At 40.4% G+C, this 26,403-nt stretch overlaps 1 long non-coding RNA gene across 3 annotated transcripts; it reads right to left on the bottom strand.

Moving 5' to 3' along the window:
* Positions 1 to 8,245: 8,245 nt before the first annotated feature.
* LOC102080796 (uncharacterized) lies at positions 8,246 to 10,284 on the bottom strand. 3 transcript variants are annotated; one of them, XR_003221457.1, is made up of 5 exons: positions 10,100 to 10,284; positions 9,859 to 10,025; positions 9,289 to 9,616; positions 8,855 to 8,940; positions 8,246 to 8,679 (listed from the first exon to the last, which is right to left on the bottom strand). It is a non-coding gene; the product is annotated as an uncharacterized LOC102080796 (long non-coding RNA). The 3 variants fall into 3 exon arrangements; XR_003221456.1 differs by having other exon boundaries at positions 8,246 to 8,940; positions 10,100 to 10,282; XR_003221458.1 differs by lacking the exon at positions 9,859 to 10,025 and having other exon boundaries at positions 8,246 to 8,940; positions 10,100 to 10,280.
* Positions 10,285 to 26,403: the final 16,119 nt, after the last annotated feature.

Genomic DNA, 26,403 nt, shown 5'->3' with positions numbered 1-26,403 from the left:
TATTTACAGTGAGGGGGGGTATTTACAAGGACAACATATATACAACGGTGTACGAATGGGGACACGGAGCCAGGACGTGCTGGTGACGAAAACACACATAGGTAGTGCACTCGATCTAAAAAAAGAGAGGGACGAGAATTAGGAGGGTCTTGCCTGTTAACCGAGAAAAGCTTAAAACTTTGCAGAGAGTTGGAGAGCTTACTTGGCACTGTTTAAAGCCCAGAACCTCCAGGCGAGGCAAAACAGTCGAGGCAAAATCCTAGGGAGGAAACAAAACTCCAGACAGTCACCAAAAGTAATCCAAGGGCTCCAACAGGCAGGGGCAGAATTTCAACTCTCCAAAAACGCCAATACTCAGACACTAGTCTTCTGTCAGGTAGCTCCTAAAGAACACTTCTGAAGAAAGCATCTGATGAGTAACAGGTGTGCCAGGTTCAGTGACTCACTGCCCCGCCTACCTATACAAAAAGGGAGGCACCAAAAAACACATACAGACAAAAACACCACATAACCAAAACCCAACTCCTAACAAATGCATCATGTATTGTACTGTAGTCAGAGATCGAAGTAGTCCAGAACAATCCGGAACAACGTTTTTGGTGCGGATGTCCATAAACCGAGCTTTAGCATTTAGCTAGCGCTGTTGAAGAGGAGCGAGTGTAGTCGGTGTAACGGCTCAGTGAGTGTCCGGTAATTTCAAATACAACATTTCTAACAGCTCAACAAATGTCAGCAAACACGTAAACTGTTTAAATGCAGTCTGCTGCCACAGCTAAAGGTTCAGAGCCGTGTTTCCCACAATGAGAGAGAACAGTAAGAGAGAACTAAACAGGTTAGTTTGTGGATTCATTACTTCTAGGCTCGACTTCTGTAATTCATTATTATCAGGTTTCTTTAAAAGATCCCTGAAAAGCCTTCAGTTGATCCAGAATGCTTTTATCCTTTTTAAAATGAAACAACTTTGAGCAATGCTTGTGTTAGCCCTGGAATAGACTGGCAATCTGTCAGGGGTTTGAGCACCAGAACAAGATGGATGGTCTTGTAGTCTGAAATCATTCAGTAAAACAATCAAATAAAGCAGTTTTTTGTGTGTTCAAATGCAGGTTTTCTAACATGTCTTTATGCATATGCAAGATTTTACTCACACTTGCTCTTGTTCTACTTTGTGTGCACCACAGACGTGTGGTCAGGGGCAAGCATGGCCGGCAGTACTTGATATAAGTATATTAACACATGTATTCATTAGGTATATGTATTGATATTAAGAGAAATAATGGCGCCAGAAAGTTGAAGATGCAGGAGAAAGCCTGTCAACACAGGAAAGACGGGCAACAGGAAAACAACGAGCGCTATGTTTTAGTCTGGTTAGTTTGTCTTGTGCATGTGTTACACGACTAAATCACTCACTAAGATGGTATAAGTCACCACACACACTGCTGACTTCCATCATTCCTAAAACTCAGTTCGTAGTATTTTTCCTGCCCGCATAAAGACTGTTGCTCCATTTTCTCTCTGCCGCCCACACTTTAAAAATCTGATTTATGTTGCTGCTTTTAAGCACTCATTTACGCACTGAGCGAATCTGCCACTAAGACTGAACAGTAAGTGTCTGTAGTAAATCTGGAGCTCCATTCAAAGTGAAGTCTCACTTTTGTCACGAGAGCCTCGATTTTTCTATATTTTTTTTCTTTTGGAGAATGAAGCGACTGAAGAGGAAGAGGGACTTTATTTCTCCCAGATGTAAACTTCCTCTGCAGTTTGTCCTTTGAACCCAACAGTCGGATCGAGTCGGGACGAGCAAACAGACGCACGATGACACAGCTGATCACACTCGATAATCATCATCTCTCAATCATTTGATGTGATGTCAAATGTCTGCGCAGACATCGCTCATTCACCCTGAAAAGACTCCTCTCCCTCCAAAAATAAACCTCCCCTCCTTTTCGCTCCTTCCATCTGTTTTGTCGGCAGTAACTCCAGTGTGGATGACAATCTAATTGCATCCTCGTCTCTCTCCAGTTTAATGGGCTGTCAGGTAGCATCATTACACACTTTCATTGCTTCCCTGTGCAAATCACATATTGACAATAACCGACGATATGTGTGTGCGTGTGTGTGTGCGATGGAGGAAAGGAGCAAATAGAGGGTTGTGTGAGTCCTTATCGCTTAAAACAAATGTCTGAACATCAGTTACAGCAGCCAACTGGTGAGTACGCATGAGTAAAAGTTTCAGATTCTCCACATTTATGAGCATTAACGTCCTCACAAGGAGAAAACTGTCAAAACTTTGGGAGCTATTTTTCATCTGACTTCTTCGTGAGTCAAAGAGGAAATGTGGTGTGATCTAAACACCTATGGGTTCACTGTATGTGAAACTATGTTCGAGGTGACCACATCTAAAAGTCTTTCTGTATTCAGACTGTTTCTGTTTGAGGTGATAGGCTACATCATCAAAGAACTCCACGACACTCAGAAGATTTTGTTCAGTGATGAGGCAAACTTTTATGTGAATGGTGAAGTTAACAAACAAGACCACCGCTATTGGTCTGACACTAACCCACATTGGATGGATCCCTCCAAGACTGTTGGAACAACAAAAGTGATGGTTTGGTGTGGTATATGGGGTACAACGATAGTGGGTCCATTCTTCATCAATGGAAACCTCAAGGCCACTGGATATTTGAAATTGCTACATGATGATGTGTTTCCCTCTTTATGCACTGAAGCTGGCACGTTCCCTGAGTTTTTCCAGTAAGATGGTGCACCACCACATTATGGGTGCCAGGTCCCAGCATTCCTAGATGAACAGTTTCCTGGAAAGTGGATTGGTCGTCGTGGGCCAGTTGAATGGCCCCCAAGGTCTCCCGATCTGACCCCCTTAGACTTTTATCTTTGGGGTCATCTGAAGGCAATTGTCTATGGTGTGAAGATACGAGATGTGCAGCACCTGAAACTACGGATACTCGCTGCCTGTGCTGGCATGTCTCCTGCGGTGTTGCTATCAGTGTGTGAAGAGTGGGAGAAGAGGGTTGCATTGACAATCCAGCACAATGGGCAGCACATTGAACACATTTTATAAGTGGTCAGAAACTTGTAAATAACTCATGAAAGAATAAAGTTACGTTGAAACCAAGCACACCATTGTTTTTCTTGTGACATTACCAATAAGTTTGATGTGTCACATGGCCCTCTTCCTATTGAAAAATTTTATTACGGTGTATCCATATAAATGGCCCACCCTGTACAACAGAGAAAAACCCAACAATCATATGACCCCCTATGAGCAAGCACTTTGGCGACAGTGGGAAGGAAAAACTCCCTTTTAACAGGAAGAAACCTCCGGCAGAGCCAGGCTCAGGGAGGGGTGGCGTGCTTCATTCAGTGGTTTTATTAAGGTACGACTTACAGAAGCTGCACATTTGAATCATTTCCCCCCAGCGGAGAATTTACTTCACACATAAAACATGCAGCACATAAAAGAATCAGTGAAAACTTGGCACTTCCAGACGATTTCAAACAGAAACTCTAGATATAACAGGCGAGGAGGCAGAACTGAACTTCAAACAGAAGGTGAGCCTTTATTGTGGCTGATACAAAGGCAGACAAAACAGCAGGGACAGTGGCTCATCTTAATTAAAACCTAAACTGGAGGAAACTAGAAGTGACTATGATGAGTGACTAAGATAACAGTGAACAGGACTCTGTGCAGGTACATGACCATGACCATGACCATGACCATAATCCTGAAACTATACTACCTGACTTGCCATGAGGGATGCAACACAGATGACACCACACTGACAAAGAGAAACACGGGGCTCAAATACACAGAGGGATAACGAGGGGAACACAGCTGGGAGTAATCAGACATGACAAGACCAGGGGGAAGCAAAACTCAATACATTGAAATAGGACACTTTCAAAGTAAAACAGGAAACATGACAGATGCGGACTTGACTAGGGGAGACAGCAACCATGGAAGACAGAAACAGAAACCAAAAGACTAGAAAAGATAAACAATGACAAAATCAAAGTTCAATAATGATACAAAAACTCAAAACACAAGGTCACTGACCCAGGACCATGACGAGGCGATGTACCCCGGTAAGAATGAACTGCCTTCATGGTACAGAATATCCAGAGTTAGCCTGAAGTTACCTGGAAACAATGAAATCTGCCTGTGATGCTGAGACAGGTCTGATCTGTGCCTAACACATAACAGCACCTGATGGTGCAGTGAGTCGGTGTAGCTTCAAACATGAGACCATGCACGACATCAGCATTACTCAAGCTAGTGTTAGCATACAAACGTCATCATCCTTATTTTGATAACCAAAGCAGTTGCTGGAGTACTTTTCTATGCTGTGGTGTGCTGGGGGAGCAGCACAGCATAGAAGGACTCATCCAGGCTGGAAAAACTGATCAGGAAGGCTGGCTCTGTGGTCGGCATGAAGCTGGACACTCTGGTGACAGTGGCAGAGAAAAGGACACTAAAAAAACTGCTGGACATTATGGACAATGCTGGGCATCCTCTGCACACGGCCATAAACAACCAGAGGAGTCTGTTCAGTGACAGGTTGCTTCTCCCAAAGACAAGAACCAACAGACTTAAAAACTCCTTTGTCCCACACGCCATCAGACTGTTTAACTCCTCTCTGGAGGGGAGAGGGAGGGGAAACAGGAGGACAAAGGAGGGGGGACAATTAAGCTGTAGTGCCTCTTCACTTCACTGTGCAATACTTTTTGTTAATAGTCAACAGTGCAATAGACTTCAATACTTCAAATGTGCAATTCCCTTGTATTCTTATTCCTATTTATTTTATTTATCCCTTTTGTATATTTTATTTATATATGTCTCTGTATTTATATATGTGTATATATGGTATATTTCTGCTCACATTCTGTAACTTCTGTCGGTGCTGTGCTATTGGAAACCGAATTTCCCGGAGGAACCCACCCGAGGGATTAATAAAGTTTTACCTAATCTAATCCTCTATCTAATCTAGGAAACTTAAAAAGAAACGGAAAAAAAATTAATTCATTAGCTTGAAGTTATCTTTCAAAACAACGAAAACAACGACAAAAAACATTTGGTGAAATGCTGCCACCTTGTGGTGAAATTTCCAGTAGGTTTTTACAAAAAGGACCTTTAAGGCTAAAATCACGATTAAATCTGAGTATGGGTACGGTACTGAGTTTATTAGTACTGATACTGCTTATCATGTCATGCTACGAGTGCTTTGTAAGTATCATTATTCTTGTTTTTTTGGATTTACCTTTCCCCCTGATTCTTGGCGTCAGATCTTAGATGTGACACATTTTGGCATTGCAAATTTTCTGTCAAAAAATGTAAATTAGCTTGTTCCAAACAGCCCCAAAAATTCTATAACAAGGCGAGGATGTTAACAGTAACTATAACACTAGATCAGTCAAAAAACCCCACATTAAACAAGTCTCTAGGACCGCCTTCTTCTATTCATCCATTCCTTCATCTTTTTCCACTTATCCGGTCTGGTTGGGGTGGGAACGTGCTAAGCAGAATATTCCCCAGACACATTTTCCAGTTCCTCCTCCTCCTCCTGGTGAGTCCCAAGGCATTTCCAGGCCAGAAGAGATGTATAATTTCTCTGTCGACCTCTGGGTCTACCATCAGAGGCTCCTCCCAGTTTTCCAGGAAGTCCTCCAACAGAAGTGCACAGGAGGCCTTAACAAAGAACAGTGACTGTAATCTGAGATGTCTGAGCTCATCATTGTTTCGCTGTATTTTGTAATCAGGGATGTGTCTTATGGATCAGAACAAAAGGTATAAGGAGTTAACAGTTCTATGAGATTACATAACCTCAGTAAACTCTTAACAATGAGATTGTAAAAGTGAAAAATGGATTTAATCCCTCTCCCAGTTCACCAGTTTCCATACATTTCCTTCATCGCACTGGTCAGATGTTCAGGGCTTCATCAGGCTCATGGATTTAATATCAATACTAAAGGCTCAATTTAAGTGATATGAAGCAGACAAGGAGGCAACAATGGATGAAATGGATGCACCGAATGAAGTGTAGTAAGATAAAGATGCATGTTAGTTTCTAAAGAGACTCAGAGGATCATTTGGCTGCCGACCGACTGCACCACATTGTTCTTCAACCACCAGCGGAGGAGCTGTAATCAACTTTCCAAACAAAGCAATAATGTTGTGCAGATTAGGCTGAGCCACGGGGGGCAGGAGACAGATCAGATGGCATCCATCAGCAGTGAGATGGCTGTCTGAGGCTGACTGCAGTAAGGCTTGGGCGTAACTATAAATACTCCTGTCACTGTTACTGAGAAGCTTTTTCATGGATTAAAAATAAAACCTCAAATAAACAATATTGCTTTCATTTTAGTGACGTGCTCATCTATTTTTGGAAAGCCAAGAATCAGAGGCCAGCGAGCTTACACTTCAGTCAGAAATGTTTTGCACTTTAAAGAAGCTCTTTTCCCTCGAGAGCGAACTGTGGAAAACAAGACGAGGCGCTCTGCTAGGACTACTCGCTACGTTTGCTCTACTCAACCCGGCAAGCAAATGTAACTGGATGCTTGGCTCTTCCTTTGTATGGTGTGCTGACCAGTGCAGGCTGCAAAGATTTATACACCAAATATTCACTCTGACGCCATCAGCACCGTGACTTTGAAACTGCTAAACGAGGTTCAGAATCTTTTGTTTCTTTTTTATAGAACCAGTAAGTTGTGTACCTTTTTAAAATAAATTCATAAAGTTAAAACTTTTTTGCTAAGTAATCTTAAGGAAATGTTGCTGGACCTTCTTGTCTGATGTTTGGCTATGATGGACAAGAATTGCCATATTTTTCCTTAACAGTCAGCAGAACTTTGAAAGTAATGGCTTATAATATATGTAAAATATGCTTACAACACATTTTTATCCAGATCACCATGGCAACCAAGAAAATAGCCTTAAAGGAAGTGGCAACTATTGTACGTTAACCAAAACCACGATCTTCCACAAAAGGCCACTTGTCATTTCAAACTGAGGTCAAAACTTTTACCACTTCATTTATCACCTAAACCTTAAAGACCCACAAAAATTGAGCGCATGACTGAGAGATGATTAAAAATGAGCTCATGAAAACAGTGCAGAAATGGATAAAAACACAACGTGACCTCAGAACCAGCAACCACACGTGGCTTTCTCCTGGCTCTAATTCCAAATACCTGTGCACAAGTCACACTACTGCTTAAACATCGACAACCTTACAGACAAAACTGATGACAACACAAGATGCATTAAATTACAGATAACTAATATCATTCCGGAAATTAATGATGCATAAAAAAGCTAACAATACGACACTCTGCTGTGAACGTGGAAATGGAAGTGTGTAGCTACCTGAAAATATGATTTCATGTTCGTGGGCAGAAATCGGTACGTATGTGGTGGCAGCCGAGGTATGTTCAGAGGTCAGGTTCCCAAGACGGGGAGCTGAAACGTGATAAGTGGCCAAAAGAGACGTCCTTTCATGATGAGCAGGAGTCTCTGCAAGGGAGCCGTTGAGATCAATCAGGAGCCTCCAAAAGGAGGTCACAGCAATGGTAAGTCTAACACACACACACACACACACACGAGGGGAATGCGAGGGAGAGAGACATACATAAAGAGGAAAGAAAGCAGGAGAAGCAGGGAGGGACCGTGGCAGAGGGACATGACAACAATAAATAATAAATATTTCATGAACTGCCAGCAGACTCCGCTGTGTTTGCAGATATGTTATTATCTTAGATTATTCCTAAAAGTCACCCAGAGCATAAGTGGAAGTGCAGAAAGCTTCGAACATGCGCAGTAATCTTTCTCAAACACATTTAAGCTGTTACAGTCTGACAGCTTATGATTGAAGATGAATGAATGAATCCCTGAGGTGGTTTATGTCTTTACTTCTCCAAGCGAAAGACAAAACGCAGCCTGATGTTGGATATAATCGACAGCTCGTTACATTTTAACTCTGAAACCAAACAAACACAGAAGACGGGAGATTTATTCATGTCTGTAAACGTGTGGTGACTCAGCAGAGGTCATAATGAGAAGACAGGAGAATAATTATTTAAAAGCAGTGCAGACTGTCTGAGAGAGGATGCTGAGCTCCAGGAGAACCTTGAGCTGCAGCTGTAACTTGTTCTGGGCTCTGAAACAGTTGGACTGTAACGAGGAAACAAGTGATTTTGGGAATGCAGGGCCGTGCTGGTGAGCAAACTGTAATAGACAGGGCTCAGCTGCTGATTGGCTACACGCTGTCAGCTTTTTGTTCGACTTTTCATGCAACTGAGGTCTGTGGGGACGTTTCTTCATACTGATCAGAATATAAAACAGGGAAACAGTCATTTATGGCAAAATATAACGGTGTGAAAACAACTGACAGAAGTGTTGTAATAAAGTGATATATTTCACCATGCTATATTCATACAGTGCACATAAAACAGGTTATTCCTTTACAGATTTTTTTCTTGGAACTCAGTAGAAAATCTGTACAGGATATGAAAAATAAAAACAAGATTCAAACCACAAATCTTCTTGGAGAACACAGAACAAGGAGGAACACTATGAGGGAGAACCCAACAAAGGGAACTGAGACATTATGTACACATGGGATAACGACGGATCAGGAGACAGGTGGGAGAAGAGCTGAAGCAGAACTATAAAAATACAAAGCACAAGAGAATAATAAGAAAATAAGACAGGAAATAACTAACAGACCAACTAACATATGAACTCTACACAGAGACAGAAAACAGGATCATCATCAGCACCATGAATGTAAACATAACAGCAGAACAGAAGGCTTAATAACGATGATCAAAAATACACAACCAGAGAAAACATGACATGCAGAGGATCACGAGCTGGATCAGCGTCCCATGAGACTGAACGATTCCTCTTTGGCATCTTACGCTTTCCTGAAAATGCAGAATAGTCACTAAAATAATGGAAAAGTTCCAAATGCAGAGATGCATGTAAGTATTTGTTAAAGGATTTCTGACTAAAATAAAAAGTCTAACTTTGCCTCTTTGATCAGGAAAGAGAGAGAAATTGAATAAAACACAGTAAACAACCAAATAGCTTCTCCTGCAGCTCTCTGAATGTTTTCCCCCACAAATAAACTGAAGTGTCCTAAAGCTGAACAGACAGCTGTGATTCAGCGCTGCCAGGGAACACTGTCCATCACGTTGCACCAGTGGAGTGGTGGACATCTCCAGCTGTGGGAAACATTCGCCTAGCTGCACACGTATTCATGCAGCACTTACCTATGTGCTTTTCTAATATTTACACACTGAATGTTCAGCAGCCTGAGGTTACTTTGACATGCAGACTGGAGCGGCCGGGAATTGATCTGCTGACCTTCCGGCTGGTACACAGGCCGCTCCGACACTTGAGCCACATTTGCTACGAGGGCAGATAATAAGATGAGACGCTCAGGGCTGAAGACTGCACCCACTCAGCTCGGGTAAGGAGAGTTCGGTATGTTCGATCTGTTCCTCGCTGCTTTTGTGAGCTGCACAGACCGTTCGTCTATTGTCTGTGCCTCCCTGCATCTCTCCTTCAGAGTACTTCAGCTGCATGTCTTTGTTAGCTCTGCACAGTAAATCAAAACCAAATTGAAACAGCAGCTGGACTCTGACATCCTTCTTCAGGAGAAAAAAGGATTTATTAAAAAAAGAAAAAGCTTTTCTGAGCTGAATTTCATTGACACAACCAAGAACAAGGTTTTTTCTTAAATCTGTTTAACATCAGTTAAAGAACAAAATTAGAATTAGCTGATAATGTAAATTAGAGGAAATCAAAAGCCTCTGCCTCAGCCATTCATTTCGTTTCACCTTTTCTTTCTGTTTTGGAGGAAGGAAGGTTCAGGGTTTAGATAATCAGCATCATGGGCTCATCCGATCAGAATGAGAATAAGCAGTCATCTAATCATTCACAGGGTTCTCCTTTTATTCTCAACTCAATAAAGCAAAGAAGGAAAGACACACATGGACTGCTATCTCTGAAAGGAAATAAAGTATGATTTAAGTAACTCAAAGTAATACATAAACTCAGGAGACTCAAAGAGAAACTCACCTCAGCTGCCGCCTCATGTGGGAGTGAAGGAAGAGTGAGGGGTAGGTGAGTGCAGTCCTTATATAATGAGTGACAGGTGAGTGCAATTAAGGCCAAGCACCACACCCAATTAAAGGTGAGGAAAAGAAACAAGGTGCATCTGGTGAAGTGAATGTGCTAAAAGGTGAGCCTTTACAACACTTTCTGATTCAAAGTTCGATACCATGAAATGTCAACGGGAAAACACTTTGGAGGAAAAGTAACTGAGTCTTTAAATGGATACACGTCTTTGGTTTTTGACATAATTGGCAAGTTTTAGTCTTGTATAGAGTCAAACGTGATGTGAGAGCTTCAAGGTCCTCACGTCTCTCAGTAGAAGTCGGGTTACGCCCGCTCGTAGTTGTGCCTCTGCAGTGGGCGTGTGTTAAAACGCGATCCTTCAATTTGATTTCCATTTTTGGAAGGTGGACAAAATTTTAGTGACGTAAATCTGGTGAGTGGTCAGAACAGGATTTTTGTGGAGCGATCATGAAATAAATTTGGTTCACTACGAGAGAGTGCCTTCAAAGGGAAATCAGCCAAAGTGCAAAAGTCTTGAGCCATCCCTCATTTCTTTAAAGTTTGCCTTCAAGCAGTCAATCTATCTTGTTTTTAAAGTGCTCTTGAGCAAAAAAACGTGAAGTTTCTTCAGAGTTCTTCTTTGGGCTTTGGCTGCTGTTTCACTCATTTTCAGTCCAGTCCTTGTGCTCGACCACTTGCAGAGGATTGTTTGTTTCGTTCGTTAACTCTGACGTATGAATCATTCAAGCATAAAAATGGCATTAACTTAAGGGAGGAAGAAGTGTTGTGTCTATGCATAACAGACAAAGAAGCAGTTTTATATTATACCTTTGAGCACTTTGTTGCTAGCAGCCTGGCGCAAAACATGCACGACTAGTTTGCAATTGTTTAGTTTCAGTTCAATTTTATATATACAGCACCACATAAAGGTAGATAGGTAGGTAAGGTAGACCTACAATAATACATACAGAGAAAAACCCAACAATCATATGACCCCCTATGAGCAAGCACTTTGGCGACAGTGGGAAGAAAAAACTTCCTTTTAAGAGGAAGAAACCTCCGGCAGAAGCAGGCTCAGGGAGGGTTGGCGTGCTTCATTCAGTGGTTTTATTAAGGTAAAGTTTACAGAAGCTGCACATTTCCCCCAGCAGAGAATTTACTTTACACCGAAAAACATGCAGCAAAGAAAAGAATCAGTGAAAACTTCCCTCAGCTGCAGATCTCCAGCAGGTGAACAGCAAAGACCTGCGAGACGAATCTAGACCTTCAGCTGATTTATCTAGTCTTCTCCAAAATCAGTCTCACACAACCGGCCTCAGGGTGGCTGTCGAGAGGAGGGCAAACAGAAAAGTTGAGGTTTGCCACATTATTAGTCATGGATAGGCATCCCCAGAGCCTGGGCCTCAACATTACTGAAGCAGTGTGGGATCATCTTGACTGAGAACAGAACAAAAGCACAAACATGCAAAGAAGAGCTTTGAAGGACCTTCAAGAAGTCTGGAGAACTATTCCTTAAAACTTACAAGAAAGCTGCCTCAGAGGGTTCAGGCTGTGCTGAAGAATAAAGGTGGTCATACTAAATATTCACTTTTAAGCTCATAAGAATTGAACAACCTCTGTGTTTGCCTTGCGCACTGTATTTTTATGCATGTTTGAATATTTCAGTTTCGATTTTCTTATCAAAATATTTTTGTAAAATGAGGAAGAGCCCAAGACTTTCACACAAAACAGTCTTGATTTGACAGCGTGCAGATTGCTACATCCATCAGGATGTGCTGCTATGGCACATTTGACTAAAGGAGAACGTTAGCTGTGGCTTTATCCTGGTGCAGGCTTAACGTTTTGTTTTTTCACCCCTAACCTCAAGAGAAAACCACGAGCAACAAATATATTTGTCATTATGGACAACACTGAATAATCTCTGTATATTATAATATGGGTTTTTTCCTCATGTGGGAAACAAGCTGCTGAAATTTTAATGCGCCTTTATGCATATTGCTGTCTAATATCACAAAAACGGCGGTTTAAGATGTTTTTCTGTTTTACGCAGTCTCTTGGCTCAGATTTTCCACATAATCAGTCTGAGCCACAGAATATATTAGAGCATTTTCATCTTTATCACAAATCTACTCAAACACTAATAAAACTCATTAATATTAAAAATAAGTTGTGCTTTTCCTTTGTGCCAGACATTCATTTATTAAAGTTTCTTGTCTCATATTTTTTAATTTGCTTTGAGGAAAACAGATAAAATAAAATTATTCAGTGGAAAAAAAGTATCCTTGTTCCTTTTCTCCTGTTCAGTATTAAACCCTGTTGAACAAGAAGAAAGAAGATGGTAAAGGTACACTGTAAAATGTAATTCTAGATGTTTGTTATTTCAACATATTATTCTATATCAGTTTGACGATAGATGACTGAAGTTGTTGTTATAACATAGAATTACAAGTTAAAAACGTCCCAATTACACCAAAAAAAGCTAACTTGAAAACTCATGTCCAGCTAAATCAGAAACTTATGTGAACTTGACAATGTGGGTAAGTTGAGCACAGCAGGATTCAAAACTGCCTCACATGACTCCTACCGAGGTGCATCATGGGGAATTGGCGGTTAACGACATGCTCACTTTACTTGGACGTTTTCTAATCGTCTTCTTTGGAATATGCTTTCAAGGTGAGTAACATTGGTTATAACTATAAGGAAAGAGAGCTACAAAAGTTGGAACATGTTTTGAATTTATGGCATGATGTGTGTTTTTCTCTTTTACCGAAATGTTTGCTTTAGCTAATGTAACTTTAGCCGACAAGGTCCAGCTTGTGTGTCATGACCAAACTTGACCTAATAAACTGACACATGGCCTTTTTTATGGGTTTAATGTGGCACTGACCAAATCACAAGTATTGTGCCGCTAGCTTTAAGGTTGTGCACTCAACCACTGTTGCGATATTAGCAAGCTAACTCAGCTAATTAATAAAGCTTATTTCATATTGTCTCTGTACTTGTAAATTTCTTTCAAGTTCACAGGCTGTTGTATTTTGGTGGAAGTTCATTTTGGGAATATTTCCAATAACTGACTGGGTTCAAAAAGAACTTTTTGGCAGGACTCCGATGCTTGTTGTCATCTGTTTACCCCTATGTAATCACTTAAGTTGTTATTAACTGCTGCATGCTAAGCTGCAAGAGTGCACTGAGGACTGAGACAAAATATGGTCTACAAACCAGCATTATATTAGTTTTTATCAGATAGTCCTCCAGTGTGTTTATTTTTTGCTTTAATTCTATTGTGCAGTTATTTGTTACCCTGAAATGCTTTATGCTTAACAACAGCTCACCATTTTAACTTATTTTTGAACTCTTGTGACTAGTATGACTAGATTGTGTGAGTTTCCATACTAAAAGAGCTGTAGTGATAAAATAATTGGCATCAGAGACACTGATTTTTGGCATGGTATACTGCAGAAGGTTTTTTTTTTTTTTGCATAATTTACCTTTTAATTAAACTGCATTCTCTGTATTGTAACAAAACTAATATTGTTTATATGTCAGAAAATTAGCAAACATGAATAAATGGCGAAAACAATATAATTATAACATATATTTTTATTTTACTTATTTTAGGTCTGTGAAGCCAAACTTGATGCTGGGGATTTATTTTTGTCAGTGGAGTCAAATGGTAAGTTACAATTTGTGCATTTTGTCATACTGGAAACACCACAGATTATATTGTAACTTAATAGCTCTGTAGAACAAATGATATAAAGATTGTAGTGTCAGGGTACTTCTTAAGAAGTAATATGGCACTATTGATGATCACATGCAGGTGGCATAAACTAAATATTCAGACGTGCTACCAACAAATGATTCATTAACAAAAGCAATGGAGCAGACTGTTTAGGTTCTTGTGGTTGTAATAACATCCATAACTGCAAGTTTGTCATTAATTTATTTTCACAGGTCTAGATGATCACATCTGTCTTTGTCATTTAAATGAGGTGGACTTGCAAACTTTGCACTTTTTGGGGGTAAATTGCTGTCCACTACATATACACAGAATGTGCACAGTATTTCAGATCTAAAAAGGGAGTATGTAATGGACTTGCTGGCTTTAATGTAAAAAGCCTGTTGTGTAACTTTAATGAGGCAGTTGGACTAAAACAGTATTGCTCACAAGGTAAACATCTGAGGAATAAGGAAATTGTTACTTGTCCTTTTACTCAGTGTTCTTTTAATCGCACGTTTACTAAAGTTTTACATCACATAAGTCATTTTCACAATCATTCTACTTTAAAAGATTTCGAGACAGAGCTTATTGTTCTGTGAACTTCCTTGTTTGCTGAACGGCAGGTAAAGTGCATCTTTTTGTTTGTTTGCTTTTGTGTGTTTGTGTTTTCTCTAATGGGCCTCAGATGACTGTTTGCTTAAATTTGGGTCTCAAAGAATCTTTTTTTTATTCTGCCTGTACTCTCCACCCCTCTTCTTCTATTGCTCAGGTTGAAGCAGAATTTGCCCGTCTTACATCTGTTGACCTGAAAGGGTTCCTTTTTGCTGTGCTTGACCATTATGGAGAGGTTCGTGGAGCTGTACAAAATCAAGAGCGGCATAGGAGGGCTAACTAGGCTCATAAGATGCTTCGGTGATGATGTAAGTGTTCAACTGCGAAATCTAATCCTTTGTTTAAGTTTTAGGTTATCCAGTTCAACTGATGAACTCATTGAAAGAAAGCTGATAAGTAAAGTCTGTCATCATATTTCACAACCGGACATTTAGTGTGGTAACTTTTACAGAATCTATGTATATTGGTGGTAGGTTGGATATCATATTCTACTTGAATGTCCTGATAAGCCTGATTCAAAATCTCCAATGATAATCATATATTGATGGAATTATGTATCAAAAAGCTGTGAATTTGGAGCTGTCTACATGCTTTATAAACACTGTTTAAAAAATGTTTTGGTTTTGTTTTTGACTTCTTTGACCAGAGCCCTACACAAAGGAAGAGGACAGAGGACCTCATTTTCTAAAGGAAGATCCCTCACACACTTTCAAGACTGTGAAGGTTAGCATTGTTTCTTTTAGTAAATTTAATAATGACAGCACCACAGTGGATTTTAAATGAAACATATGGCATCTATGAAACAATAGATGCCACATGATAACATGTGTACTTTTTCCTCACCAAATGTATTATTACAAGATCTTTGACACTGGATTTGGTCTAGGTTTCAGAGTAACTAACTGGCAAGCTAGCATTGATATTATTAGTGTCTTGTGTTTATTCATGTCTTCACCAGGGTCTTTGACATTTCGCTGCTGTACTGTTCACTTCAGCTTTACGTTTGATTTCTCACATTGTATATTGTAATGGCAGAGATATTAGGATATTTAAGGGGCTGCAGTGGCTGCTACAGCTGTGGGGGGCAATACTTTGGTGAAATGTCTTGGACCCTGGAAAAGAGACTGTGTAGACTGGGTAAGCAATTAAAGGTTACTGGCCGAGAGTCATTGGGCAGCTGGGTAAAGGTGGATGTTGATATTCAGTGCCAATTATGCAACCTGTTCAGCCATGTCTATATGCTCTTTTTTCATGCTGTTAATATAGGGGGAAAAATAAACTTTAATCAATAAACTGATTAAAGAAGCATTGTCTATGGAGCCATAATCTGATCCTGTAGTGTAGCTGCAGTTTGCACATTTCATGTATTCTCAGCCAGATTTGGTTTAGAGCACAGCCAATATTTAGCATAAGTAGATTTAAATTCACACACTGGTGATGGCAAGCTACATTGTAGCCACAGCCGCCCTGGGGCGCACTGACAGAAGCGAGGCTGCCGGACACTGGCACTACCGGGCCCTCTGACCACCACCAGTAGGCAACAGGTGAAGTGTCTTGCCCAAGGACACAACGACTGAAACTGTCGGAGCCGGGGCTCGAACCGGCAACCTTCCGATTATAAGACGAACTGTCAACTCTTGAGTCACGATTCAGTCATCCACCCATGTGTGTGAATGACTGAATGTGTAAAGCGCTTTGGAGTCCTTAGGGGACTAGTAAAGCGCTATACAAATACAGGCCATTTACCATTTAAATTGAAAATTTTGTTTGAATTCTGCAATTGAAGACATGCTCAGTTATTTATGAACATGGTCTTTGTTTAAAGCAAGAAATGGATTTGTAACATGGGGGTGCATATCTCATTCTGAAAAAACTTTAACAACTAATAAGTGTTACCCAAAGCCAATCACCATCATCCAAAGCATCAGTATGGCTCTTCTTTGGAAAGACATGAATTGTTAAGCACAAGGGATATTGTGTAATTGTAATTGTGTAATTTTTTTTTTTTTTTTTTGTCTTTGAACCCTTTTATAGCCGACACGTTTTCTAAGAGGATGAAAGTTGGCATTGCGATGGTGAAAGAAGAAGACATCATCGATGTGTTGGTTGTCCTTGAGGCGGCAGTAATCCTGTCTAATCTGACGGATGTCTCAAGTGCCATTTCCATGCTGATGGGCCTTCTTTTTGCCCTCAACATACACTATCCAAAGGAACTTAAGGACATCTTTGAAGCCATTCAGAACATCCTAATGAACATTGGTGGAAGGCAGTGCATCTCACTAGTGCATGGTCTAAGAAACAGACTCTTGCAGAAAGCCATGCAGAACTGTAATTGTATGCTCACAGCATACAATTGCCTTAGTGTTAAGGACAGTTTTTATTTTACTGTTTGTTTTTTTATTCTTGCAAGTTCTCATTCTCACTTTTGTATGTCACTAAATGACTACACTTTACATTCCAGATTAGACAATTACTCATTAGTTCATGGTTTAAGAAACTTATGTGAACAACAATATAATGGTGGACTCTGCAGATGCTTATCTCATGCAAGTCAGTAGTTTTTCCTTTGTTTTGCAATTGAGCAGACTCAAACTGATGTTTCTGAAATATCCATCTTATCAAATGTTTCAGAAGCATGCACTCATTTTCAGAGATATTGGTTCTGTGGAATTTGTTGCAATTGTAAACGAAGACAAATACAAGAGTTTGATGTCTTAGTTGTTATAAACTGATCTTTACTGTCACTTATCAAAGGTTTTGTACTATTTTAATATTTCAAGTTTTATGCTAACAGGTGTGACTGAGCACAATGAAGTTTAAAAATTTTGCAAATGTAAAGAATAACTTTTCTAAAATATCAAGTGTCCCGTTGATACATTACATTAATGCAGACTTTATGTTGTTACTTCACAAGAATCACTACTGCTCCTAGAGTATTGGTCAGAATTTAATCTTCACCCAAACTGGGCTCAAGACCAAGTTCAAATTTATTGTTTCACAGGGAGCAGCCTTTGAGTTTTGATGGATTGTGAGAAAGATGAGCTACGTCACTGATTTTTCTGTTTCTCAGATGACTAAGATGGCACAATAAATGGTGAATGTTGGGCGCTCATGAGTAATTGTCTTGTCATGTTCTTAAAACAAACTTATGTACTATACTTGTATGAAATGATCAGATAGACTTTAATGGAATCTGTGGGTTTTTATTTTTTTTTCTGTAAACAACAGAAAATTTATTTAAAGGAATGTAGATATTTAAACCTGAGATCTAAGATAAACTTAACAGGTAGTTTTGCTGAAATGGATGTTAGAAAGCTTAAAAAACAAAACAAAACTTAAGATGTTTAATACACATTTTTCTTTACATCCAGTCAATCAACTCTGATAATTAAAATGAAACTGATTTACAAGTTCACTCAGCTACCTTAAGGAGCTCAGTTAATTAATAAACTTAAATCAACTTAGCTAACAGATTATGTTAGTTAAGCTAAAATAGATTCCTAAGTTAAAAGAACTACTTAAGTATTTGAATTAACTAAAAAACCCAAGTCAACTGAACTAGGACAAGAATTTAAACAATAGATTATTTTAATTTAGCTGAAAGGGTTTTCCCAAGTAAAGATGACAATTAAAGGAGTTGAACTGACTAACAAATCTCAGTCAACTAAACTAAGACGAAAGTTTAGACAACATGTGATTTTTCATTAAGATAACAATTGGTTGTGTTATAAGAACAAACTCTATTTCTTGACTTAACTTAAAATTTTAAGGCAGCCCTTTACCTCATATTTTTAAGTTGAAACAACAAGTTATATTTTACAGTGTAATTATACAGACACACTCTGTGCCAATTTGCAGTCATCTAACATAGAGTCGTGACTGCAGAGACTAATTCATTTAATCATTAATGTTGCTGTATTTGGATAAGGAAAGAGGCAGCAGCACCTCCTGGTATCAGAGCAAAGTAAAAAAAAATAAATACATATGAACAAGTCGTGTCTGTCACCTCGTTGCTGTGCCTCTGCGATGGGTACCAGATCTCCTCCATATCAGAACTGTGATCCTTCAACTTGACTCTAATATTCAGAGACAAATCTGGTGAATGGTTTAGATGATGAATGAAAACGGTGCTGGTGTGGTAAAGAACAGCAGACTGGGTTGACCAAAGTGAACAGACTTCAGGCTGAGAAAATGTGAACACTTCTACACGAGAGGTCGGTACAGCTGCACCCATCACCACTCTGTCACAGGGCCTCCACATCATCTGCCACATACAAGGACAAGATATGACTCTGACCTAATGAGCCCCTGCTGTCCTGCCTGCTGACAAGGAAAGAAAATGTTTTTAGTCAGTTGTGTGTGAAGCTGGACACCACAGAACTTGTAGTGATTGGCTGGACAAGCTGGAAAGGATGTGCAGCAGGTTGGGTTGATTCAGGATAGAGAAGGAAACGTACTGACAAGTGAAGAGTGTGCTAAAAAAAAAAAGGTGGAAGGAGTATTTGAGGAGTGAAGAAGAAAAAAAAAGAGAGGATGGGCGGAAGCTAGTGAATCAGGAAGTGCAGAGGAACAGCGAGGAGGAAGAGGAAAGGGGGCTGGTCCTGATGACATACCATTTTTATAATATTCATGTTGACCTGTGTGAATTTCAGACCCTGCTTGTATCCGTTTGAAAGCAGGACATTTACCACACTGAAACTGAGAGAGAGGTAGAGCGAGCTTGTCATCTGCACCTTTAAGTAGTTTCTGAGGAAAGAAGAGGATTCTGCTGACAGACGGGAGTCTGTAACTCATTTCAGGCAGAGTAGCTAAACAAGTTGGTTTCACATAAAATGCACAAAAACTAGTTGTAAGACTCACAAGGACTAATTTGACGTGTGAAACATGCAAAGCTACTCTAGCAAAGTTTAAGAATAAAATATGGAGCTGAAATAAGCAAAAAAAAGGTCCATTGTTCAGTTATTTGATCATAGCTGATTGGCACCAGGAGAAAAGAAGAGAAAAATGTCGATATATTTAAAATTCCTTTGAGTTTATGGTATGTGGTGGCATATTTGATTTCCCCGTCAGGAAGAACATTAATGGTTTCATTGAAGAACACGAATCTTTTGCAGTTATTGTCTGAATAACATGTTACTTAGGGTGGATTTATGGTGTCTGTTTGTTCTTTGGCCGTGGAGAGAGAACTGCAGGAAGACACACTTGTGTGCAGTCCTCCAAAACGCCAACCATGTGGAGCTCGAGGTTGATGCTGTTTGAAAAGCTGGCTTTGATGACCTCAGTGAAGGCAGCAAGCTGAAACCTGTGGGTCAAAGCAATAAAGTTGTTCTTTATACTGCAAGTGTTGCTGGAGCTTTAACTTTCTCAAAAGTTGTCTTAAACAGGGAAGGGAGGGGAGGGAAGCAGAGATCACCAAAAAGGGCAAGAATCACAAAAAACAAATAAGAAAACAAAGTTTTCTGCCTCGTGTGTGTTTGTTGCTGGGCCAAAGCAAAAGGACATGCAACACAAACAGTTACCAGCTGTTCCACACTGGTGATGCGTATGCACGCAGCTCTGCAAAGTCCTATGTCAAGCCTCCAGGACCGTATGTAAAATTTTAAAAAGCAATAACTATGATGTAAAAATGAAGAACTAACCTTTTAAAAGACTGCTGAATGAATGGATTTTGGAAAGAAGCAGCTGTTCAGAGTAGATCAGTCGGGCATGGTCTCCTTATACGGCCGCAGGTCTCAGATGTGTGTGCCAATATGTCTGTGACACTCTCATGGAAAATAACTTTTACTGTTGGCAGAGGAAATGGAAAGGAGCTGGAAGTGTCGGAAGCAAACAGAAAGCCTACAACATGCCAAGAATGAGAATGAAGTCGGACTCTTTGACTGAGTTCATCCTGGTAAGATTTTAAAATTGCTTTAAATCAGTGTTAAATCATTTTCCCCACACAGACAAAATCCATTTGTCTCAACAAGCTAAAAAAATGCTTTTGACAACGATGACACAACTTCCGGAGTGTTTTTCAAAGTTCAGTCGAGCTCAAAGCCTCAGGAAAGAGTCAGCACTGAATCATCAGTCGATGAGGAGCGGACAGCAGCTCGATAATATTCATTATCGAGGTTACTGAACCAAACACCTGAAACATGGGTGGAGAATATAGAAGGCTGCCCAGTCACCATCTGCCAAGTGATTGGTCACACAGTTACTCACAGACGAAACTAAACAGGTGTGTTCTTTAAGCCGCTGATTAGGGTTCAGCTGGTTTTAGGCTTCTGCAGCTCCGACGCTGGGATCTACAGTCAGGATTTAGTGTGGTTCATTACACGTTAATTACCTGTGACCTTTGTCCCTCACGTTTGTGCACGTCTTTGTGCACACACTCCATATACTGTGGCGATGATTAGTATTCTCAATCAGTCAATCAACACAATCAAGAGCACTGAAGAGGCCAATCACAATAGTTATGGGCTGCATGGACACAACGTGTGGTTTCTATGATGGTTCTGGATCATCATAGAAACTGGATGATCCAGAACTGGATCATCAGGTGTAGGATTACAACAAGCTCACAGCGTAGATTTAAACACAGAACAAGGCCTTTAAATTTCATTTAGTCCTGCAGTGATTCCCACACATGCATGTTGCTGCCGTGGGTTTGCTCAGGTATATTACCTGCCACTCTACCTGCCAATACAAATCCATCAGAAACAGCGATGCATGACAAACAGAGGTCCCGTCCCATTGGTGACCTGCTCTGAGTAATGCTATCAGTGAGGTTTTTGCCCCAAACCTTTATTTACATGAAACACCATAAGCTGTGAGGCCAGACGTCTCACTTCGGTCTGAGCCGTTACAGTCTGTAGTCATTAATATTTGGCAGTATGAGTCTGTTCTGGAGCAAAAAGAAAGCCTGCTCTGAGAGTGATTCAGTTTAGCTTTGAGTTGCCTGAAAGATTCAAACCCTTACAGGCGTTATGTGCTCATAAAAATGTCTGGTGCACAACACATCTATTTGCATACATAATTTCTCTTTGCTTAGTTATTCCACCTCCATAATTCAAGCTCAATTTCTTAAGTTTTTCACATTTAACAAAAGACCCAAAGGGTTTAATCAAGTCAGCAACCAAATACGGTAATGCACCAGCAAGCCACAACCCAACTCCAACCGTCACATCCTTTACTTCTTTTTATGCAACATGTAAGGTAGTGTTAAATATATTTCCCTCTCTGTACTGTGACCTCAGAGCATGCATACACAGCTTGCTGCTTCTACAGAGATGCTGTGTGGTAATGTTGAGGTGAAACATTCAGAGAGAGATAAGGAGAACTCGCTGGCTGCATTGCCTCGGAGATTAACACCCACTCTGAAGCCGAGTCTCTTCACACGGCCGCCTAAAAGCATGAATCGTCTGAGAAATTACCACAGCTCGGTGCGCCGGGCGGTCAGCTGGACACGTATTGATAACACTGCAACTACTTATTACCTCATTCTTCTTCCCCCGCTAACTCTACACCTCCACCTTCCCTTTTTTTGTTTCTCTCTTTGCTCACACTTGTTTCGTGCATATTCACGACATGAAATGAAGATATCAAAGAGATTAGAGGCGAGCAGAGAAAAACAGCTTTCTCTGTATAAGTGTTGTGATTTTCCCAAAGTATTTAACACTAATTGAATTTAACCGGCTAAAATGTGTGGCAGGTGGTACATATGACTTTCCTCCTTCATTTCCACTGTGGAAACAAAATCTTAACCACGAGGCTGTGCCACATCACACTTTGTCCCTTCTGCTCTGTACATCCACTCAGTGAACCTACAGTATAAATATTCAACCAAATACTTTTGTGTTTTGTGGCTAAAACACTGGGCATGATGTGCTCTTCCAAATAGAGGAGTTCAGGTACCTTTGGATCTTGTTTATGAGTGATGGAAGGAGGGAGCTACGATTGATGGATTTACTGTTGTTCTTGTTCTGGATGCTGTGCGACTGAAAAGAAGCCAGAGGGTGAAAATGAAACGGTTCAGTCACCGGTCAATGTGCTTTCCTCCTCTCACCTATCGCCATAAGCTCTGGGTAGTGTTTGTGACAGAATCAACGACGTCGCTGATGCAGGCAGCAGGAATGAGTTTCCTCCAAATGTTGTGTGGTCCCCCTCAGAGACAGGCTGGAGAGCTCCATCAGTCACCAACTACTGTATAGGAGATGGTTGAGGTGGTTCAGGTATCTCCCAGATTCCTCATTGGTGAGATGTTTCATGTGCAGCTCGGGGAAGGCCTTGATAATCTCTTGGTGTCCCACCAGTGGTAGATTAGACCGCTGTAATCCAGGGAGGTGGGGATGATTAATTTTAGGACAGTCACTAATATTTACGTGGGTCTGAACAGCGCCTGGCTCACAGTAAGTGTGCAGGCTCTACAGTGATGCACAGACTCTTTGAAAATATTCCAGTATATCAAATAAAAGAGGCACAGATAGTAGCGTAAGAGCAATAACACTCATAATAAATATTTCTAAACTCATTGTGAAAAATAGGAGAAATTCAGGAGTTGACTGTAGATTTATGAGCTACAGAGCAATAAGTGGTTTATGATGATTTATGAAGTGCCAGAAGGCTAATATCTATGTTAATAAGCATCTCATTACTGGTTAATTTGGTTATTTGTAGCCTAATATAAAGTGTTCTCATTTTTTAAATCACAATCACTTGTTCTTTGGTTAATTCACCAGTTTAGAATTTCTCTCCGTGCTTGAAACCGCTGACCTTCCACACAAATGGGACTAAATTAATAACCAAAGAGTAAAAAAATGAATACAACAGGCTCCATTCTTTGATAATAAAACACAGAAACCTACATGATGCTCAGATGAGAGGCTAATAGTGATTTTCTGTCCAAATCTAACTCTCTTGCTCCTCTAGCTCCTATTTCTTCTTCTTCTGCCTCGCCTCTCTGTCTCTACCTCATTCTTTATTCAATTCAATTACCTGTTTAGTCTCCTTCTGTCTGTGTTCTACCCATTATCTGCCTCAGTAGCTCCTCACAAACACAGACAGCAGTGGCATGTACAGAGCACTGCACTGTAAGAGCTGCCCTCCTCCTGGACACACAGCATTAGTCACAGAGGTCTGCATACACAGCCGGCTGTAACGACACTGCTTTAAAAAGACTGTCTGTGCTCCGGCATGAAGTACGGTCCAAGCAAACCTCGAAGGAAGAGCAGCCGCATGAAGGCTGCACAGAAAAGGGAAAGGAGAGTGACAGACCAGAGTGAATATATTCCTCATGATGTATTCAGCTTATTCAAAGCCTGATTTCAGGTCCTAAATCAGAGGCTGATATTATCTGACTTCACTGGTTTCCACCAGAAAAAAAAAAACTGCTACTGTGGTAACTGGGCGACTCTGGATTGAACCCTGATTACCCAGAGAGACAAGTGGAAAAGAGCGAAAGGGCCAATCAACTGACCGAAAAAAAAAGTATAAATAAATCCTACATTTATAAAAATAACAAAATAAGCAGTGAAAAGAAACGCAAAGAAAGAAATAACAGAAAACCCAGCAAAACCCAAACTAATTACAAGATACAAAGACCCACACGCAGCAATAATACAATTCAAGCTGCTGCATGAAGATTAAAATAAAGTGAAGAAATACGTGAAAAAAACAGTCGAATAAAGTTTGTTGCATCAAAATGAAGTTCAGTCCAAATTCATTCATCTGTTGTAGAAACTTCTGAACACATGTTGATGGTCTGAGGAGCTCGAGAAGCTTGGAAGGCTCCGTAGACTGCGATGACCTGGATGACTGAGAACCTTCACAGACAACACATGATTCCTGCTGTGCTTCCCAAGATGAGAACGAATTTCATATTTCCACCCCTTCACCTGCGCCCACTCACCTATTTGACTGATGACACTGTGGAGGTGCTGTCCTTACGCGCTTTGACGGGAACGATCGGTTCATGATTTGAACCCAGGATCTCCGAGTTATGATCCACAGAGAAACACAAATGAGAAATCCAATAAAGTTCAATAAACCTGCTCTATGTTACAGAAGCTTATACCTCATGCTTCTGAGTCTGACTCTAAACTCTGCGCCGATTAACTCAGAGGTGGAACAGCTGGTCAGAGTTCAATTAGCTCTGAATATGTTTACTCAGAGTCAAATCCACATGAAATCCACGGGAGTCGTGGATAGTCTGGATATGGTTTGAACACCGTCTGCGTTCCCTTCAGTTGTTCACAGACTTGGACGTTACAGCCAAAATCTGATATACTAAACATAACTCTATCTTCAAATATCTGCAAACCTTTAACAAATCTTCTGCTGCTTTTTATGACATCCATCTTTTAAAAAGTCATTGACATCTGTGTGACTGACAGCATGCTGACACTTTCATCACGTTCATCTGGAAGTGTATCGTCCGTGATTGTCCTGGTTTTAGAGGTACACGTGCCCATTTTGAAGTTTTAAAAAAGTATTTTGAGTAAAACCTGCTCAGCTTTTAAAGATATTTTCACAATGTGGGAACTGATCGAACCGGAGGCCTGATGAAAAGAACCGCTGCTATTCATTTGCTGAATTGTTCATTTGCAGGATGAATAGCAGCGCGCGAGGACACCGATTTGTTTGTGTTGTGCAGCATTTTTTTAAAAGTACAATTTACTAAATGAAGCATTTAAGAACCTGCAAGAACACTGGGAAGGAATAATAGCAGTGATTACTACGACTCAATCCCACTGTCACTAACAAGTCAAATAAAGACAAAGCGTCGTCACAGAAAGTTTGACAGATTTGCTTCCTGCACGTGTGAACACTGCAGTGGATACAAAAATATATTGCAGGCTGTACATCTGCGACTCACCGACAGACAGATATGCTTTCCGATGGTTTTCCACCTAAAACTGCACTTTATTTTATTTTTTACCACAGTTACAAAATAAAGTACAAACGAGTGCACTGATGAGGTGCAACAAACGGCAGTAACTCAGTGAGCCGTCCTCCCTCAGACACATATCCTCAGTTTCAGGGAAATTAAACACAAATCTCTGAACTTCCAGAGGACAAAGCGCTGACTCACTGTGGAGTTTTTCCTCTTGCTGGGCAGCGCGATCACTTAGTACAGGGACTGTTTTGTGAGTGGAAATTACACCCGATAATTTAGGCTTGAAACTTTATGGCTTGTTTTGCTCTCCTTCCACTGTGCAGACTCTTATCAAACTTGCAGGTTAGTGCTTTTCAGACTGAGCTCGTCTTACAGCCATTATTTCATTTCAACCTTACTTTCTTCACTGGATCTAATTTGTAGTCTTATTGTGGGTGTTTTGTGGTTTCACTGCATTGTTACATCCACTGAGTAGGACACATTGTTTATTGTGTGTTTTTCTTTTTAACTATTTCCCCATAAAAGGTGACATTTGATAAGTTGTTACACCTTAGTACAATGTTTCCCAAACATTTGGAGCCATGGCACATATTTCACATTAGAAAAATCACACGGCAGACCACCAAACAAAAATGTCACAAAAAGCATATTGATAATTTTTCCCTGCGCACCAGGTATAGGTTTGGTTTGTCCCCAGTATACCACTACTCATGCTAGGGCCTTCATCTCGGTCAGATTGACTACTTTTTCTTTTCAAATATTTATCTATTGCTACTACGCGCTGCGTCATCTCACAGCGATGCCGTTACTCAATATGCGTACTTGTGCGTACTTGCGTTCTCGTGTACTCGTGATACGTCATCAGTCGGAGACCAAGTACTGTTCCAATTCGAAGTACGCATCAAACCGAGAACGCGAAAAAGTCCCGGATGTGTTCTCGCTCCGCCCGTTTTATTGAGCATGCATCGGTGGTGACTTGTGTGGACTTGGTACAGCTAAATATCCCAGAATGCATTTCGTCCGAAACTCAGACAAAGGCCGTTTCTCAATTCTCAA

The sequence above is a fragment of the Oreochromis niloticus genome, linkage group LG8 (genome assembly GCF_001858045.2).
Source record: "Oreochromis niloticus isolate F11D_XX linkage group LG8, O_niloticus_UMD_NMBU, whole genome shotgun sequence".
NCBI lineage: Eukaryota > Metazoa > Chordata > Actinopteri > Cichliformes > Cichlidae > Oreochromis > Oreochromis niloticus.
Note: the sequence above shows the minus strand (reverse complement) of the source record. Positions and strands in the feature narration are given on the sequence as shown.